The sequence below is a fragment of the Rhinoderma darwinii genome, chromosome 11 (genome assembly GCF_050947455.1).
Source record: "Rhinoderma darwinii isolate aRhiDar2 chromosome 11, aRhiDar2.hap1, whole genome shotgun sequence".
In the NCBI taxonomy this organism is placed as follows: Eukaryota; Metazoa; Chordata; class Amphibia; order Anura; family Rhinodermatidae; genus Rhinoderma; species Rhinoderma darwinii.
In genome coordinates this window covers 81,098,294-81,119,376 of record NC_134697.1, presented here as the reverse complement: position 1 = coordinate 81,119,376, position 21,083 = coordinate 81,098,294, and the positions used below count along the sequence as shown (strand labels likewise).

The 21,083-nt window shown below is 40.8% G+C and overlaps 1 protein-coding gene across 2 annotated transcripts in view; it reads left to right on the top strand.

Annotated features, from left to right (window-relative positions):
• The first annotated feature begins 664 nt into the window (after positions 1-664).
• The window catches only part of RASSF4 (Ras association domain family member 4), a 211,266-nt gene continuing 190,847 nt past the window's right edge, over positions 665-21,083 (top strand). The window contains exons 1-2 of one of the 2 annotated variants that reach the window (XM_075841831.1): positions 665-745; positions 1,247-1,325. The gene's annotated coding sequence lies outside the window, so the exon portion shown is untranslated. The remainder of the gene's footprint in view (positions 746-1,246; positions 1,326-21,083) is intronic. The other variant, XM_075841830.1, reaches the window with a different exon arrangement.

Below are 21,083 nucleotides of genomic sequence, written 5' to 3'. Positions count from 1 at the left end.
GCGACGTGTGACTGTAATGCAGTTTGTCCTGTGCCAGTCTCATTGGGATGAGAGATCTTATGGGAACCTCTGAATGTTTTATTCTGCTACAGGTTTAATGCACTTCTGGAGATATTAATAAAAGAAGCTGCGGTCAATTCCTCTAAGTTCCAATTGGATGACAAAATGACCTTTTCGATTTTTCATAAATATCCACCCAGTTTGTTGCATGTCTTCAGTGCACATTTGCTTGTTCACTGGACCTGGAAGTGATCCCATCCTGATTCGTGAAGGTCCACGTCGTGAGCTGGTACTTACTATGCACTAGACCACGGCCTCCTTTCTTGATCATTAACACTTGCACTGAAGGAATGGTTAATAAAGTTAAAGGATAACTAAACGTTCAAAAAAATTTCTGAGACACTAAATTTGGGGTTTTCATAATCATCAACATTAAAAAAAAAATACTGGAAATAGATCCGTCTGTGTGTAATGAATCTATAGAATATATGAGTTTCACTTTTTTAATTGAATTACTGAAATAAATAAAAATTTTGATAATATTCTAATTTATTTAGAAGGAGTATATATTATCAGCCAAGATTTGTATAGTAATGTGATGTATATGGAAGCGCAGTCTGTTCATCTTTGTGAATTTCCCTAAACCATCCCCTTCTCTTTCTTCCAGTCTGACCGCGGCACATCTTGCTATTGACCTAACAGACTCCCAAGGATTAGGATTTTTGAGTTTATCGCAGTTGGACAGGTAAGTGCAATCTCCTCTATACCCCAATGATGTATCGCAGTGATGTTCGTCACATATATGTCATTTAAGTTAAATTTTTGTATCTACCCTTTGTATCCCATGAATAGGTCAAGCTTCTTGGATTGAATTTTAATGACCTTAAGGTACCTCTAAAAAAGGTGGCAATATACAGTCAGAGTGATTGGTAGGACAATGCCAAAACTGTTCCATCGGCTGGGAAGCTTTAACATTTGCATGTGTGGGCTATTATTATTATGATTACAAATTACACTTAGACATTCTGCTGGCGTGCTCAGCGTACACTTTCTAGAGAGGTTTTGAGTATAAATATTCATCCAGTATATTAGTCACCAAATCATTTAGGACAATATATGTATAAATTATAATTCGATGTGCTGTGCTGGACCACCAATGAATATATTCACTAATAATGAAAATCAAAATACATTATTTTGTGTCCTGCACAATTCTTTTTTTTTTTTCTTCCTTTTTGTTTTTGAGCTTTTCGTCTTCTATCATCTTGGAATAGAAAGGCAGAGTATTTCAATAGTGATTAGAACTTCCTGTGACCACTTCTAAGGTACATGTCATCAAACAGTTGCTATACAACCTGAACAACCATACCCTTACGAATACGCTAAAGTTGACCATGTACAGATGATATTTGTTGGCGGATCCTGCTCGGCCGGTAGTCAAAATTAGATGGTCCGCCGTTTGTTTGAATGACTAACACCTACACTTTCCCTGCCACCACAAAGTAAATGTTTGGCTTCCCACAGCTTCTGCCGGCCATGATAGTTGATCACCAGGGGTTTCTTCAGTCTGAACCATGGCAATCAAACTGAAAATGGGTTGTGGTGGTGAGAAAACCCCTTTAAGACAAAAATTTGTCCTTATAGGGGTTGTCTGGGCACGTGACCGTTTTTCATACTGCTGACCTATGCATGGGATAGGTAATCAGTATATGATCGGTGGGGGTCCGACATCTGGACCCTGCACCGATCATCTGCTCCGGCTGCTTCCAGGCACCAGTTGGCTCCGGTCACAGCATAATGGCCGAGCTGCAGCTCTACACCTATTCAAGTGAATAGGATGCAGCGTATGGAGCTATCTGCTACCTGCTCCGAAAACTGCATGCAGCGCATAACATCTGGTGCCCGGAGGCAGCCGGAAAAGCTGATCGGTGCGGGATCCGGGTGTCGGACCCCTACGATCATAGACTGGTGACTTATCCTGTGGATAGGTCATTAGTATGTAAAATGGTTCTGTGCCGAGACAACCCCTTTAATGTTGATCTGTCAGCTTTTCTATGCTGCAGCATGGGATAGGGGGGACATTCTGAACTCGGGGATATATGGTCTTCTATGATGTGCTTTAGTATTTTTATGTAAAAGCCATTTAATTGCTGCCTGGATTCCTAGAGAAAGCCTCTGAGTCCTTCTTCCCTCAGCCACACAGTGTAATTGACAGCTTTTCGTCTATTCATTTGTATGCAGGAAGAGCTGTCAATCTGTGAGCGTGGAGAGAGGGGGGAAGCAGGACTCACAGGCTCTCTCTAATAAGTGCTGGCAGCATTTAAACCACTTTTAACATAACATTTCTGAATCAAATCACAAAAAACTATATAGCCCCAAGCTCTGCATATTCCCCTCTATGCAATGCTGCTCTCGGATAGAGGAGTGCTGACAGATTAAAGGGGATATGAAATCAATATGATTGACTGATATGCGAAAAATGTAAGAAGATCCTAGTGGTAAAGTTTAGATGTTGAACCACTTCATTTGGCACTGATCATAGATTTCTGTTTCTGGAAACCTGACACGACATTCTAAGGAAACTCGTCCAAATCAGCTCATAGAATTCTTAGAATGTTGTGCCAGATTTTTTTAGTAACCGAAATCTCAGAGCTTTACCTAAGGGTTTAAAGAGGCTCTGTCACCAGATTCTGAAATCCCTATCTCCTATTGCATGTGATCGGCGCTGCAATGTAGTTAACAGTAACGTTTGTTTTTTTTAAAAAGTTCATTTTTGGCCAAGTTATGAGCTATTTTATATATATGCAAATGTGCTTTGAAATGGACAACTGGGCGTTTTTTTTCGTTATATCCAACTGGGCGTGTATTGTGTTTTTAACTGGGCGTGTTTACGTGTATGACGCTGACCAATCAGTGACCAGTCCGCATCATACACTCATCTACATTCATTTACACAGCAGTGATCTGCAGCCACATACACAGAGATTAACGTTAATCAAGTGTCCTGATAATGAATACACATGAAATCCAGCCTGGACGTCATGTGTACTCAGAATCCTGACACTTCTGACTCTTTTCTGTGAGATTCCAGCAAGCCACGCGTAATCTCACGAGATTACGGAGGTAAACGAGATTACGCGTGGCTTGCTGGAATCTCACAGAAAAGATTCAGAAGTGTCAGGATTCTGAGTACACATGACGTCCAGGCTGGATTTCATGTGTATTCATTATCAGGACACTGTAGTAACGTTAATCTCTGTGTATGTGGCTGCACATTGCTGCTGTGTAAATGAATGGAGAGGAGTGTATGATGCTGACTGGTCACTGATTGGTCAGCGTCATACACGTAAACACGCCCAGTTAAAAACACAATACACGCCCAGTTGGATATAACGAAAAAAAAACGCCCAGTTGTCCATTTCAAGCCTCATTTGCATAAATATAAAATAGCTCATAACTTGGCCAAAAATGAACTTTTAAAAAAAACAAAACGTTACTGTTATCTACATTGCAGCGCCGATCCCATGCAATAGGAGATAGGGATTTGAGAATCTGGTGGCAGAGCCTGTGTTCCCACGTAGCGTAAAAGCTGCGGAATTTCCACAACGGACTGTTGTGCGGAAATTCCGTAGAATTTACAGTAGCAGTAAAGTGAATGATATTTAGAAAATCTCATGCCCATGCTGCGGAAAAAAAACGGTCAAATGTCGTGTGGAAAGTGTCCTGCGGTGCGTTTTTCAATTCTGCAGCATGTCAATTTATGCTGCGTGTTCTGTGCGGAGATGCTGCGTGTTTGGCCCATAGACTTCAATGGGGAGCAGAAATTACGCAACCGATTTATGTTGTCGTTGCGGTATTTTACAGTGCAAACGCAGTAAAAACCACTGGAAATCCGCAGGTGCACATATACTTTGCTATGATCAATGTATAACATAAATCCTCAGGTAAAACCCGCTGTGGAAAAAAGTATGAGCAGGAGAAACTTGAAAAACTGCAGTTTTTCACATCCGAGTTTGCACTAATCCGTGTTAATCTGGCCTAACAAGTATGAAGAAATTTCAATCAGATTACTTTAAAACCCCAGAGAACCTTTTAAAGTTTTCAGTATACCATGTGGAAAATTTGAATTTTTACATAAATTCTCTAATCTCAGATTGAGTGAGATGAGTAATCTTAAATGTTTTCCATTTTTTTTTTAAAGAATCTTGTTGTTTTTGTTTCTCTGTCTTTCGGTTTCGATTTTGTCAGCATACAAAGTACAATTTCAGCTGGGCAGACACATCAGCCAGCGTGGGTAACTGAGGTAAAAGCCAGTTACGTAATATACATCTTTGCTATCAAAGGAATGTATACCAAAGCGGGCAGCGTAGCTCGCTCCTGAGATTGAGATGTTGTCGGGGGAGTAGAGTTTGCTTTACAAATGTTGGGGAGCTATTTCTCCTTTATCTGTTGTGAAAATTGAAAAATCTAAGCTAAAACTACGTTTTATTAGAAAAAACTTATATTTTAATTTTCACTACCTAATTCCACTAAATTCAGCAAAAAGCCTGTGGGATTAAAATGCTCAATATACCCCTCGATAATTTCTTTGATGGCTGTAGTTTCGCAAATGGGGGTCACTTTTGGGAGATTTCCACTGTTTTGGTCCTTCATGGGCTTTGCAAATTCAACATGGCACACGAAAACCATTCCAGAAAAACTTGAGCTCCAAATAGCGCTCCTTCGCTTCTGAGCCCTGCCGTGTGTCCAAACAGCAGTTTATTACCACATATGGGGTATTGCCGTAATCGGGAGAAATTACTTTTTGTTGGGGTGCTTTTTCTCCTTTATACCTTGTAAAAATTGTAAATTTCTACATTTTATTAGAAAAAAACATAGATTTTCATTTTCACTATCTAATTCCACTAAATTCAGCAAAAAACATGTGGGGTCATAATGCTCACTATACCCCTGATAAGTTTCCTTGAGGGGTGTAGTTTGCCAAATGGTGTCTTTTTTTTGGATGTGATTCCACTGTTTTGGCCCCACAAGATCTCTTCAAACCTGACATGGTGCCTAAAATATATTCTAATAAAAAGGAGGCCCAAAATCCACTGGGTGCTTCATTGCCAGTGTCTCAGTCCACACTAGAGCCACTTGTGGGATATTTCTGAAACCTGCAGAATCTGTGTAATAAATATTGAGTTGTGTTTCTCTGGTAAAACTTTCTGTGTTACAGAAAAATATGGATTAAAATGGATTTACTAAAAAGAAATGAAATTTGCAAATTTCACCTCCAATTTGCTTTAATTCCTGTGAAACACCTAATGAGTTAAAGGGGCTTTTCCACGAGGGCCATCTATGACATCCACAGGATATGTCATAAATGTCAGATAGATGTGGGTCCTACCTCTAGGACCCACACCTATCTCTAGAACGGGGCCCCTAAACCCTGTTCTACCTCTTTGTGTTCCGGCTGATTTCCGACCATGAAGCTCGCTGAGCTACGCTGTTTCCGTAAGCCCCATAGAACTGAATAGTAGTGAATGGCAGTTATGGAAGCAGCGTAGCATGCGATATATGCTGTTTCCATATCTACCGTTCACTACTATGGGAGTTACGGAAACAGCGTATCTCAGCAAGTTATGCTGTTTCCGTAACTCCCGACCATGTAATCAGGAAGTGACCAGGAGGCAGCGTGAGCACAAAAAGCTAGAACGGAGTTTAGGGGGCCTCGTTCTAGAGATTAATGCGGGTGGGACCCGCATCAATCTGACATTTATGACATATCCTGTGGATATGTCATAAATGTCCCTCATGGGAAAACCCCTTTAAGAAACTTTCTTTTTTTTTGTTTTTTTTTTCATTATTATTATTATCCAAGCATAATTTTACCAAATTCCACATTGAATATCATTACAAAAATACATACATGAGAGCATAGAACAACCTTCTCTTCCTACCCATTCCCAAGCACCTGCAGCACATAAAACAATACAAAGAAGAAAAAAAAAGAAAGAAGCAAAGACTCATTTACATCTCTTATCGACAAGAAGTATAAACATATTTTCAAATTAGGTCAGTAAATTATTTATCCAACAAGCCCTTTTCTGGAAGCAATTTCACATGAACAAACCCATGTTCCTGCATACACTTTTCTGAAGAAAGATTTTGATTCACTCTTCTCTTAACTCCATCTACGGTAATTGTGGAGATTCCCTGAATTTCCATTTAGATGCTAATTCTTCTCTGGCGGCTATACAGACCCTGCTAACTACCCATCTATATATAACTGGGATGGTTTCAAACAGAAGATGAAGCAATGCTAATTCCGGTTGTGGTTTAAGAATAATCTTACAGATGTTTGCTATTAATTTAAATATCTCTCGCCAGTACCCGGAAATTTTTGGACATTCCCACCATATATGAAATAAGCTGCCTTTCTCTTGGCAATCTCTCCAACATAGGTCAGAATAATTCTTAAACGCTTTGGCTATGGGGGTCTCTAATATATAAGGCCCTCAAAGCCACTTCAGAACTAAACTGGTCCCAAAAAAATAGGTTTTGGAAATTTTCTTGAAAATGTGAGAAATTGCTGCTAAAGTTTTAAGCCTTGTAACGTCCTAGAAAAATAAAAGGACGTTCACAAAATGATGCCAACATAAAGTAGACATATGGGAAATGGTAACTAGTAACTATTTTGTGTGGTATTAATATCTGTCTTACAAGCGGATACATTAACCCCTTAAGGACGCAGCCTAGTTTTGGCCTTAAGGCTCAGAGCCCATTTTTCAAATCTGACATATTTCACTTTATGTGACAATAACGGCGGAATGCTTAAACCTATCCAAGCGATTCTGAGATTGTTTTCTCGTGACACATTGGGCTTCATGTTCGTGGTAAAATTTGGTCGATATATTCAGTGTTTATTGGTGAAAAATTGCAAAATTTAGAGAAAATTTGGAAAAAATAGCATTTTTCTGAATTTTAATGCATCTGCTTGTAAAACAGACGCTTATACCACCCAAAATAGTTACTAGTTCACACTTCCCATATGTCTACTTTAGATTGGCATCGTTTTTTGAACATTCTTTTATTTTTCTTGGACGTTACAAGGCTTAGAACCTAAACAGCAATTTCTCATATTTTTAAGAAAATTTCAAAATCCTTTTTTTTAAGGCACTTCTTCAGTTCTGAAGAGGCTTTGAGGGGCCTATGTATTAGAAACCCTGATAAAACACCCCATTTTAAAAACTAGACCCCTCAAAGTATTCAAAACAGCATTTAGAAAGTTTTTTAACCCTTCAGGCATTTCACAAGAATTAAAGCAAAGTGGAGGTGAAATTTGCAAATTTCATTTTTCTTGCTGAATTTCAATTTTATTCATTTTTTTTCTGTAACACAGAAGGTTTTACCAGAGAAACACTACTAAATATGTATTGTCCAGATTCTGCAGTTTTTAGAAATGTCCCACATGTGGCTCTAGTGTGCTCGTGGACTGAAACACAAGCCCTAGAAGCAAAGAAGCACCTAGTGCATTTTGAGTCCTCTTTTTTTATTAGAATATATTTTAGGCAGCATGCCAGGTTTGAAGAGGTGTTGAGGTGCCAAAACAGTAGAAATCCCCGAATAGTGACCCCATTTTGGAAACTACACCCCTCAAGGAATTCATTTATGGTTGTTGTTACCATTTTGACCGCACAGTTTTTTCACAGCACCTATTTGAATTGGGCTGTGAAATTAAAAAAATGTCATTTTTTCCAATAAGATGTCATTTGTGATCAAAATTTATTATTTTCACAGGGAACAAAATACCCCATTTTGTTGCCCAATTTGTCCTTAGTGCGGCAATACCCCATTTGAGGTGATAAACTGCCGTTTGGGCCCATGGGAAGGCTCAGAATGAAAGGAGCGCTATGTGTTTGTTGGAGTCCAGATTTTGCTGGATTGGTTTTCGGGTGCCATGTTGCATTTGCAGAGCCCCAGAGGTATCAAAGCAATGGAAACCCACAGAAGTGACCCCATTTTGGAAACTACACCCCTCAAGGAATTCAAATATGGTTGTTGTTACAATTTTGACCGCACAGTTTTTTCACAGCACCTATTTGAATTGGGCTGTGAAATGAAAAAAATTAAATTCTTTCCAATAAGATGTCATTTTTTATCAAAATTTCTTATTTTCACAGGGAACAAAATACCCCGTTTTGTTGCCCAATTTCTCCTGAGTGCAGCAATACCCCATTTGTGGCGATAAACTGCAGTTTGGGCCCATGGGAGGGCTCAGAAGGAAAGGAGCGCTATGTGTTTGTTGGAGTCCAGATTTTGCTGGTTTGGTTTTCAGGTGCCATGTCGCATTTGCAGAGCCCCAGTGGTATCAAAGCAATGGAAACCCACCAGAAGTGACCCCATTTTGGAAACTACACCCCTCAAGGAATTCATTTATGGGTGTTGTGACCATTTTGACCCCATAGTTTTTTCACAGAACTTATTTGAATTCGGCTTGGAATTAAAACAAAATTAATTTTTTCCAATAATATGTAGTTTTGGCTGAAAATTTCTTATTTTCACAAGAAATAAAATACACCATTCTGTTGCGCAATTTGTCCTGAGTGCAGCAATACCCCATTTGTGGTGATAAACTGCCGTTTGGGCCCATGGGAGGGCTCAGAACGAAAGGACCACCATTTGGCCTACTGGGGATTTTCTCGTGCAAAGTCATGTGTGCAGAAGCCCCAGTACAGTTGAAACCCGCAAGAAGTGACCCCGTTTTAGAAACTACACCCTTAAGGCATTAATCTAGAGGTGTAGTGAGCATTTTGACCGGAGAGATACACCCCATAAACTGTAATGTGGGTTCTCCCGGGTATGGCAATACCCTCAATGTGGCTGTTATCAGCTGCTTGGGCACACAGCAGAGCTCAGAAGGGAAAGATAAGGGGGGATAAGCTGTGCGGAGTACATCAGGGTAAGTAGAATTGGGGTAAATTATAAAACAAGGGATGTATGATAAATTTTAAAACACTCTTTCATACAGAGCTCTGGTTTTTCGGGACACGTGTTACATTGATATATTGTGTCCTCCCTTATACCCCTCTTATAGCAGACTTTGCACCTCTTTTGACTTTTTCCCTTCTTGCCAGTTTGGGGAACTTCTCCTGGAAAGTGTTGCCCTGGTACGATGCGTGTGGCCTCGCTTCCAGAAGTACTGGGTGCCCCCCCTTCTTGGTCCCTAAAGATTAGGTTCTTGATAATCACCTCTTGAAATTCCAGGAAAGTTCCCCTCTGGCCTGTACATCGACGTAGCACGTACACATTGTACAATGCCATCTGTATGATGTGCCCGGCCAGCTTCTTATACCACACCGCATGGCGCTGTAGGGCTTCAGGACTTGATCTGACAAGTCCACCCCTCCCATGTACCTATTGTAGTCCAGGATGCAGTCTGGTTTAGGGGTCTCTGTACTGGTACCTCGTACAGGTACATGGGTACTGGTGTGACATCTCTCTTGTCCTTGTACTTGACACACAATATGTTGCTGCTAGAATGTGCCCTGCGCTCACCCCTTCTTGTTTGCCCTGCAGAGTCTTAGGGAGGCCTCTCAGCTTTCTTCTAGCAGTGCCACAGGACTGGAAGCAAGGCAGTTGAAGAGTGGGACGCCGGTATAAAAATTATCTAGGTAGAGGTGGTAACCCTGGTCCAGCAGTGGGTGCACCAAATCCCACACAATTTTTGCATTAACTCCCAGTAAGGGGGGGCATTCTGGGGGCTGAGCACTGGTGTCCTTCCCTTCATATATCCTAAACCTGTAGGTATACCCTGATGCACTCTCGCACAGCTCATACATCTTCACGCCATACCTTGCCTTCTTACCCGGCAGGTACTCGCGGAATTTAACCCTCCCTTTAAAATCCACCAAGGACTCATCAATAGAAATACACTTCTTGGGGGTGCATGCTTGGGAAAACCGGGCACTGAAACGGTCTAATAGGGGTCTCCGTTTATACAAACGGTCAAAACTGGGGTCATCTCGGGGTGGGCACGGCTCATTATCAGTATGATGTAAGAAGCCAAGTATTGCCTGATTTTTTATTTTTTTTTAGGTTACAGTTCAGTTCTGAAGTTGCTTTGATGGACCTATATATTAGAAACCCCTATCAAACACCCCATTTTAGAAACTAGACCCCTCAAAGTATTCACAACAGCATTTAGAAAGTTTATGAACCCTTTAGGAGTTTCACAGGAATTTAGAGCAAAGTAGAGGTGAAATTAAAAAAAAAATTTTGTCAGAAAATCCTCTTTATACCATTTTTTTTATAACACAAAAGGTTTTACCAGAGAAACGCAACTCAATACTTATTGCCCAGATTCTGCAGTTTAGAGAAATATCCCACATGTGGCCCTAGTGCGGTAATGGACTGAAGCACCGGCCTCCGAAGCAAAGGAGCGCCTAGTGGATTTTGAGGCATCCTTTTTATTAGGCACCATGTCCGGTTTGAAGAGGTCTTGTGGTGCCAAAACATTGGGAACCCCCCAAAAGTGACCCCATTTTGAAAACTAGACCCCTTGAGGAATCCATTGTAGTTTTCTTGGGGTGCATGCGGCTTTTTGATCAGTTTTTATTCTACTTTTAGGTGGCGTGGTGACTAAAAAACAGCAATTCTACTATTGTTTTTTTATTCTATTTTTTTTTACTGCGTTCACCGTGCGCTATAAATGACATATTCACTTTATTCTGCGGGGCGATACGATTACGGCGATACCAGATGTTTATAGTTTTTTTTTATGTCTTATGGCGTTTGCACAATAAAATAAGTTTTGTAATAAATCATTCACTTTTTGTGTTACCTTATTCTAAGAGCCAGAACGGTTTTATTTTTCCATCAATAAAGCCGTGCGAGGACTTATTTTTTGCGTAACTAACTGTAGTTTCGATCAGGACCATTTTTCGGTACCTGCGACTTTTTGATCTCTTTTTATTCCATTTTTTGGGAGGTGAAGTGACCAAACAATTGTGATTGTGGTACGGTTTATTATTATTTTCTTTTACGGCGTTCACTGCGCGGGATAAATAACGAAATAATTTTGTAGTTCAGGCCGTTACGGACGCGGCGATACCAATTATGTATAGTTTATTTGTTTGTTTATATATTTTTATTAATAATAAAGGACTGATAAGGGAAAAGGGGGGATTTTAACTTTTAATACTTTTAAAACTTTTATTTTCTTATTTTTACACATCTTTTTTTAACTTTTTTTTAACTTTATTACTTTGTCCCATTAGGGGACTTGAGGGCAGGAGGCCCTGATCGCTATTCTAATACACTGCACTACATGCGTAGTGCAGTGTATTAGAACTGTCAGCCACTCACTGACAGCAAGCATAGTGGGTCCTGACTTCGTCAGGACCCACTAGGCTTCCGTCGACGGCAGAGCCGGACGCCATTGTTTGGTGTCCGGTTGCCATAGCCACCATCGCCAGCCGCTATCGCGTAGCAGGCTGGCGATTGTAGCTTAACACCTAAAAAGCCGTGATCACTATTGAACACGGCTTTTAAGGGGTTAATCAGCGGGGACACAGCGATCGGTCCCCGCTGTAGGAGCTGTGACAGCTGCTGTACGAGACAGCAGCTGTCACAGCTCCTGCATATGTCGGGAGGATGGGCGAAATGGCCGTTATCCCCGCGACGTAATAATCCGTCGCGCTAACCGTATCATTAGCGCTCAGCGACGGATTATTACGTCGCTGAGCGCGAAGGGGTTAAAATTTTGAAAAATGCTAGATTTTGAACATTTTCTAAAATTTTTGAGTTTTTCACAAATCCTGAATCTACCGACCAAATTTTTCCACTAACATAAAGTACAATATGTCATGAGAAAACATTCTCAGAATCACTTAGATAAGTAAAACCATTGCAAAGTTATTACCACATAAAGTAATACACGTCAGACTTGAAAAAATTGGCTGTCCACAAGACCAAAATTGTCTGGGTTAAGGATAGATCATATTTACTCTATGGCAAAACTTGTGGACTTAGAGCAAAAAACACAAGGCAAATATAGACTAAACAAAGCAAATAGAGTGACTCGCATTCCTGAGTAATCTGTCCATGAAGATTTGCGGTTGCACCCAATACCTAAGGGTCAGGGCAACATTCAGGGACATTCCTGAAAAATAAATTGTGTTAAACACAGTAATTGTGGCAGTCTCAGGTAATTGGAAGGTCAGATGAAGGTTTCTTGAATCTTGGGGTCCTACCGTCAGGACGACTTGACCACTGCGTAGTTGTAGGCATCTCAGGCATGGAAGGTGTACAAGAAACTGGAAGCCAGGAGGGAATGTCCAGCGGAGAGATGTCTAAATTGGACCAAAGGGCTTTGAGGTTATCAGGATGTCTAATAGTAACTGTGCGACTTTCTTTAGAAACTGCAAGGCCAAAAGGATATAACCATCTAAATGGAATGTTCTTAGGGCTCGTCCACACGCTCCGGAATTGCTTCATTTTTTCCGGCCGGAAAAAACGCAGCATAATACAGTAGCAGCATAGTGGATGGGATTTAACAAATCTCATCCACATGCTGCGTAAAATTTCCGAGCCAAATTTGACCTACCGCTCGTAATTTTCGGACCACAGCATTTCAAATCCTGCTACGAAAAGTGTGCAGAATTGCTGCGTTTTTCATAGGAGATGTCTCCATCTCCTAACTTTGGGAAAACCGCAGCAATTTTACGCACCATTTTTTGCCACAAAACTGCAGGAAATGGTGCGTTTTTGCTGCAGCGGAAATCCTTTGACTTTCAACGGAGTTGCTGCAGAAATTTTTTGCAGCAATTCCGTTGTGTGTGGACAAGCCCTAATTGCGAAGAAAGTCCGTCAGTGACTTAAGGATTCTTCTTTTTGTAAGAATAGATGCCTCAATATCTTGGTACATTGTATCTTAGTGTTTTCATAGAGATCTCCGTTGACTCTCTAGCTTTCTGTAGTATTTCAGCTGTATCTACGAAACTGAAAAAGCCACATATGACATCACGTGGTGGATCAGATCCCTTTGGTTTAGGCCTAAGGGCTCTATGACAATCTGATCTGCTCTGTCTTGACAGAGTAGCGAGGAATACGTTTGGCAAGCTGCAGGTGATAATGCTTCTGTTGCAACCGTTTCAGGGAAGCCGCGTATCCAAATGTTCTCCGACTCCGTTTCTCGTGGTCTTATAGCATTAAGTAGGTAGTGTTCAGGTGGGCCACCTGAGTTTCAAGGTTAGATTGCAGAATCGCCGTCTGTTGTAGGTGAGCAGCCTGGGCAGTTCCCAGCTCTTCAACACGAAGGTCAATATGTTTAGTATCTGCTTTTATGTCCGCTGATCCTCACAAAAGAGGTGAAAGTGCCTTGCTGAGGGCTTTTGTCAAAAATTAGCAAGAAGAGGACCCCGCAACATCAGAAGTGGTACAAGAGCTGTCATAATCTTAGTACCATGCATTTCCTGGTCTCGAAGTTTTGCCAAACTACATTTTCGAGCGACTAGCTGGGGGGTTGCTCCTTTCTTATGAAAATATTTATCTAGCTCGGATTGATGTTTTTGTTTAGGGGTTTCAAGTGAGTCTTTCTGATTATTTTTTCCAAATTTTCCCATGATGAGAGATCAAAGTTTCCTGTGCTGAGGAACACGGATAGTAGATACATAAACAAAGATCAAACGTCCATTGTAATGTGGTAGCAAGCTATTTTAGAAATATAAGTATTCAAAGCAAAAAAGTCTTGTGTATGTGTAGCAATTTGGTAATTTCATTAGCCCAAAATATAGGAGCCAAGAAGTAAAGATAGCAGGGCCTACCTAGAGTGATGGTGGCACTGCAAGCATGTAGCTTGGCATGATATAAAAGGCTCAGTATCAATATTTGGTTTCTGGTGATGTTGACGACTTCAATTTATAGCCACGGGGAACGTGGATCCTAATAGTTAGGGCTTTAGGGTCCAAAAGAAAGGAGGGAGACTTAAATGATTGCAGATGGCGACTGGTATTGTGTGGAGGTTGTCCTGAATGGATGCGGGCCCCAGGACTATAGGCTGACACAGGCCTCCCATTCCAGTAACTCAGGTGCGCGCGCTGCCCTTTAAGAGCGGGCACGAGCGTGCGCGCGCACCCTACGGGAACCGGCCGGGAAAAGCGGAAGTGAGAGCTGGCGTCTCCTGAGGAGGAGATGTGGACCAGCGCTCACAGATCCATGGCTGCAGCTGTCAGGAGGTGAGTGAGCCTGACGGCCCATGGCCATGGGCATGACATAGTGTAGAAAGTTGCTTGGGCATTCTTATTTATTCCCTAGGAGCTGCCTGTTTATTTAACATAAATTGGATAATATACTGGTAATGTATATGCTAGCATATTACAAAGTGGAAAAAATAATCAATAAAAAGATCCCTCTATGGGATAAATTCTGTTAATTTCTTAATTTATTTTTATTATTTTTTTTAAAAAAAAGGTCATATCACTTCTTGTTTTTTTTAAATATTGATTGGAAGACACCAAATAACAGTTATATTTGGTATCCCCATAATCATAATGACACGTGCAATAAATCTATAATTGGTGAACAGGGGTAGAAAAAGAAAAAGAAAAATGAAGGTGAAATATTTCCCCCATATTGTTAATTCATAAAAATTGTACGCTAAATGTGTGTACCCCAAAATTGTGACCTAACAAAGTACAACTTGTGTTACAAAAAATAAAGCCTCATACAGCCATGTTGGAGTAAATATAAAAAAGTTATGATGATTAGATTATGCGAAGGCAAAAATAGAAAAAGGTGTTAAAATGTTCCCAAATATTGGCGCAAAATATTAGTCTTAAGTAAGCAAATCAAGAAATGGCGTAAGGAAAACAGAAGTCTCTCTAACAAGATGCAGCAAATCTATCACACAGTGTGCGCCATGCCATGGTGGTAAATTTGGCGCATCGTCTTGTCTGGTCTAGTTTTAAACTGTCTAAATTAAGACGGTAACAATGTGAATGCAGATACACCGCAACCAGTCAATCACTGTTCGGAGGATGGGGAAGACGGGGGAGCATTCTCTAGTCATGAGTCCGGTGTATTCTCTGATAGCGCCTATTAGCCAAACGGCACAATATGTTTATTGCCCTTTGGGCTAATAGGAGAACAGACCTGTCACTGTAATATGCTGCCCTTCCATAGGGCTGTATATTCAGGTGACAAATCCGTTTTAATATCCTTGCCAACAAGATTTGTCCCTTTTAAGGTTTTGTTCACACATTGCATTTTAAGTGCAGTAAACTTATTTAATTATTTTTTTCAATTTAAGTGAGATTGCATTTAAAAAAAAAAAAAAAAAAAAATCACACTTAAATGCATCCAGAATGTAGTGGAAGGTTTTTAGCAGGTCATTGCACCATGTCACAGTGGATATTTCCTACAAAGAATGTTTTTTATAAAATAACGATTGCCATTTACTCTGGGGAAAATCACATTCATGCCCGTAGCTGGGGAAATGTAGCATGTTACATGCCAGCCTTTCAAGTGAATGGTGTACCCCCTTCTATGATACCCATATGCGCCAATAGTCGTTGTGAGACAACCCCTTTAGAAGAAAGAAGTATAACCATATTTTCCTGTGTCGACTAGTCCTCACTTGGTGACACACACCTTGGTAATATCCAGATGTACTGTGTTCAAAGGGTTAAAATAGAAGAAAGGTATATTAAAAAGAAAACACAGCCATAACATGTAGCAAATGTAGCGTGAAAAAGATAAAAGTATAACTCAGTAAAGGCTTATAGTTATGACCAAAAAGCACAGCATGGATCTAGAGTGGTTCAAAATAAAGTAAAGATGCGGCTGTCAGCAAGCATGTTAAATATGAACCAGATCCAGGGGTGTATACCCATGGGGCATCCAAAGCATGATATATGACCGAAAAGAGAACAGATGCCAATGCACAAGAACATTTAGAAAAATGAGCAAAATATTTTATTCAAAATGACATATACATACATGCTTCCATCTGGTTGATCAATGGGTATGTGCTTGATGTTCATACATTTTCTTGCATTTATTCACTAATGTATCATTCATACTTATGCATTTATGTACCCTGTATCATATCTTTTGGTTGTCATTATTGTACGTCAACTTCAGACGTTACCTTCCTTATATATTGTATGGCGGTTTGGTCTTTTTAACCTGTTGGTTTATGGATTCTTTTTATCATTTTGTATGTATATGTCATTTTGAATAAAATATTTTGCTCATTTTTCTAAATGTTCTTGTGCATTGGCATCTGTTCTCTTTTCGGTCATATATAAAGGCTTATAGTTGTCATATAGAACATGCCAGTAAAAACAAACCTTTCTAAAATGCCCAGCATTGTCCGCATTGCATTTGTGGATTATTTGTTTAACAAGGGAGGGAAACTTTACTACTACTGATAGTAGTTTAAAGGGTAAGTAAATTATTTAAAAAAAACTTTTGAGATGTCATTGTGACACGTCAGAAGTTGTGATCGCTGGGACCTTCACCGATTACTAAAACGAAGAGGCAGAAGTGCTTTGGTGAGCGCTGTTCTGCTTTGGAAAGCTGAGTGAGGGGTATACGGACTCAGACTTTCTATTGAGCCTGTACAGCGCTCCTAGAAAAGCCAATCAGAAATGAAGAAGCAGAGATCTAACCCTAGCACTTCTGCCGCTTCATTTTAGCGATCGGTGGGGGTCTCAGTAGTCAGACCCCCACGATCTAAACTTCTGACATGTTTCTATGACATGTCAAAAGTTTTTTAAAAGTTTAGTTATGCTTTAAAGAGCATGTTCGCCAAAAAATAGAAAAATTGTTGAGTGGTCGGTCTGTTGTTCTGTTATATCTGTTTCTGAAAAAAGCTGAGGCCACGGCTACACCTAGACTTTTGGTAGTGCTGATCAGGGCCGGCCTTAGGGGTGTGCGACCTGTGCCATTGCACAGGGCGAATCACTCTTCAGGTGGACGGGGGCGTTGCGCTGGCTCTCTTCCCCTTCTTGTTTCAGAAGCGCCCGGGCCCGGCCACTCAGCAGCCGCCTTTCCGCCACCAGGCATGAGGGCACCCGTTACGCTGCCCCCAGCAGCTTGTGTCTTTATAGCAATGGTTGCAGGGTTTTTGTTCTCTGATGTTTCTCGCCTGACACGCTAATGTCCATCTGTTTGATGAAGCAGAACACGTGATTCATCGGAGAAGGCAACCCTTTGCCAATCACCAGTGGTCCAATACTGCTGTGCAAATTGAAGCCTTCAGAGCCCTATACGCAGCTGAATTGCTGTTTTAGACACACGTCTGGTAGCCTCCTGGTTGATTTTCGCGGTGAGCTGCTCCACTGTAGCGTGTCTTTCTGCCCTCGCGCACCTTCATAACCAACGTTCACCTCTCACATCAATGGCTCGTGGTGCTCCGCAGTTTCCACATCGGTTATTCCCAATGGTGCCATTTGTCCACTCATGATTCACTTTCACCACGTCAGCATGCGAACAGTTTACAAACTGCGCTGTTCGGGAAATACTGCCACCCTTGGCCTGAAAGCCAATAATCATCCCTTTTTGGAACTCTGATAAATCGCCCCTCTTACCCATGGCAACAACGAGTGATACAGTTAGGTCCAGAATTATTTGGACAGTGACACAATCTTCATGATTTGGGCTCTGCTGCCACCACATTGGATTTGAAATGAAACAACTGAGATGCAATTGAAGTTTAGACTTTCAGGTTTAATTCAAGGGGTTGAACAAAAATATCTTGTGAAACTTTTAGGAATTGCAACCATTTTTCTACACAGGCGCCTCATTTCAGGGGCTCAAAAGTAATTGGACAAATGAACATAAATAAATAAAAAAATTACAATTCTTTGTAGAGAATCCTTTGCAGGCAATGACTGACTGAAGTCTGGAACCCATGCACATCACCAAACACTGGGTTTCCTTCTTTGTGATGCTTTGCCCGGCCTTTACTGCAGCGTCTTCAGTTGTTGCTTGTTTGTGGGTCTTTCTGCCTGCTCAATCGGGTTGAGATCTGGTGATTGACTTGGCCATTGCAGAATATTCCACTTCTTTGCCTTAAACCCCTGCGTTGCTTTCGCAGTATATTTTGGGTCATTGTCCATCTGTTCTGTGAAGCGACGTCCAATCAACCTTGCTGCATTTGGTTGCATCTGAGCAGAAAGTATATCTCTGAACACTTCAGAATTCATCCGGCTGCTTCTGTCTTCAGTCACATCATCAATAAACACTAGTGACCCAGGGCCTTTGGCAGTCATGCATGCCCATGCCATCACATTGCCTCCACCATGTTTTACAGAGGATGTGGTGTGCTTTGGATCATGAGCCGTTCCAAGCCTTCTCCATACTTTCTTCCTCCCATCGTTCTGGTCCAGGTTGATCTTAATTTCATGCTGTTCCAGAACTGGACGGCTTCTTTACATGTTGTGTGGCAAAGTCTAATCTGGCCTTTCTATTTTTGAGGCTGATTAATGGTTTGCACCTTGTGGTGAACCCTCTGTATTTGCTCTCATAAAGTCTTCTCTTTATGGTAGACTTAGATACTGATACACCTACTTCCAGGAGAGTGTTCTTCACTTGGGTAGATGTTGTGAACGGGTTTTTCTTCACCATGGAAAGGATTCTGCGATCATCCACCACTGTTGTCTTCCATGGACGTCCAGACCTTCTTTTGGAGTTCACGAGATCACCAGTGCGCTCTTTTTTTTTTTTTCAAGAATGTACCAAACTGTTGATTTGGCCACTCCTAACATTTGCGCTATCTCACTGATGGATTTCTTCATTTTTTTTCAGCCTAACGATGGTCTGTTTCACTTGCATTGAGAGCTCCTTTGACCTTATGTTGTGGGTTCACAGCAACAGCTTCCAAATGCAAATGCCACACCTGGAATCAACTCCAGACCTTCAACCTGCTTAATTGATGATGGATTTAGGAGGGGATAGCCCATGCAGCCCATGCATTAAATAGCTTTTGAGATAATTGTCCAATTACCTTTTGGTCCCTTGAAAAAGAAGCAGCTACATATTAAAGAGCTGGAATTCCTAAACCCCTCCTCAAATTAGGATGTGAATACCCTCAAATTAAAGCTGAGAGTCTGCACTTTAAGCCCATATTGAATATATAACTGTATATTCAATATGTTTTGGTAAACCGCTAAAATGCCAAAACTTGTGTCACTGTCCAAATAATTCTGGACCTAATTGTATGTGTTCAGACAGCCTATTGCACACCTTATATACTAACCAAGCTATCCCACGACACATTCTTTCCTTCATGGGCTACGTGCTGCCAACGTCAAAAGTAGGAGGTGGTCATAATAATGTGACTCGACTGTGTATATTAGACCTGTAATTTAGTTCAAACATAGATATATGTCATGTCACAAGAGTATTGGGTAAAGGATATGTTGTTTTATATCAGGACAAACTAGCAGAAGGATTTCAGTAGTATCACAGGTATTCAGTGGTCATCTATTCTTAAATGAGTTGTCTGGGTTATAAAACCTGTTTTCAATTCTGAGTTTAGAGTGAGGTCCTCCATTCAGGTCCCTCATGCCTTAGCCATAGTGGAGAGTCGCTCTAAAAATTGTCTGCCTGGAATACCCGGTGTAATGCACAGCTTGGTGTTCCAGAAGCAAAACACCTTGTTATCCACTTATCGTCTTAGAACCCTTCTAAGAAAAAAGGTTTGGATGAAGAGCCTTTTAATGTTAACTCAAAGATGTACTTTATGCTGTAATCTCAAGTCGCGGTTCAAATACTTTTTTTTTTCGCTTTTCACTGCAAATTTGTATAATTTTGCTGCGATTTTACGAACTTAGCAAAAAAGGCATATAAACTGCAACACAAGATCTTGATTTTTACGGTTAGTAGTAAAGTGTATCTTTTTATGATCTGTATTGGTGGTTAAAGTAAAAATAATAAATAAATCAAATACATTATGGCTGCAATTCCAGCTTGCACAGGGCATGAATGTGTCAAGCTATTGAGCAATATGGGAGTGGGGGATGTTTCTCTGTATTACTAGGTTGATGTGCTTTATAGAGAAACAGATACAACCATAATTCACCGGCTAAAATTCTAAATTGTATGAGGACAACTTTTAGATTTACCAGTGATTTACCTTGTTTTATAGTGGGAATTGTTTGTTCTCTAGTACAGTGTGTTCCATTCTATTATATCATTTTACCAGACTTGGAACAGTACTCTACTTTTACTGGGAAAGCAGGGCAAGTGTAATTGTGTGCCAATTACAGGTTGCATGTTCTAATGGGAAGGATTTACCATTTACTTAGCTTCCTTAATACATTTGTTGATATCACAGTTTGCAAAAAACAAAACAAAAGGATTCAAACCACATTGTCTAGGAATCACTACTTGAGCAATTCACCAGAGTGAAATTTTATGGAATTGCTATATGAGCATCTCCCCAAAGGGAACTGAAGGCTGTCTGGATCAAGCGTACAAGTAAATCAGCTACCTTAAGTAAGTCACCACTCTGGTTAGCAGAGTCTAAGGCTAATCTGTGGGCTTCACCAGAGCCCACCGCAAGGCAGGCTGGATTTAGAACCCAGGCTGCTTTTACAGAATAAGATGTTGGACGGGAGGTGCACTTGCAGACAATACCAGAACGGATAAACAAAAAGCTAGAGGGGTGATCAAAAAGCAGAGTTCAAACCAGTAGAGACTAAAAGTCCAAATTGCAAAACAGAAGAATACCAGGAGTTGCAGAGGTTGAAAAAAGCTGTGAGCACAATATCCAAATCAGTGAGCAGAGGGTAAATCCAAAGCCGAAGTCCAGTTCAAAGAGTCCAACTAGTCAAGGTGATTCAGGGTGTAGCCAGGAGCTTGATCGGACGCATGCATTCACAAGAAAATCATAATCCACCAAGAAAAAACTGAACAGACTCAAATACTCCACCCTTTGCCCTGATAGATTGCAGACCGAGAAATAAGATTGGCTCTGCATCTCAAACCAATAGCACCCAGAAGTTTGGCTAGTAGTCGTGACAACCTAAGGGCACGGCCAGACGTGGCGGAATTGCTGTGGAATTCCGCTGCGGACAGTCCGCAGTGGAATT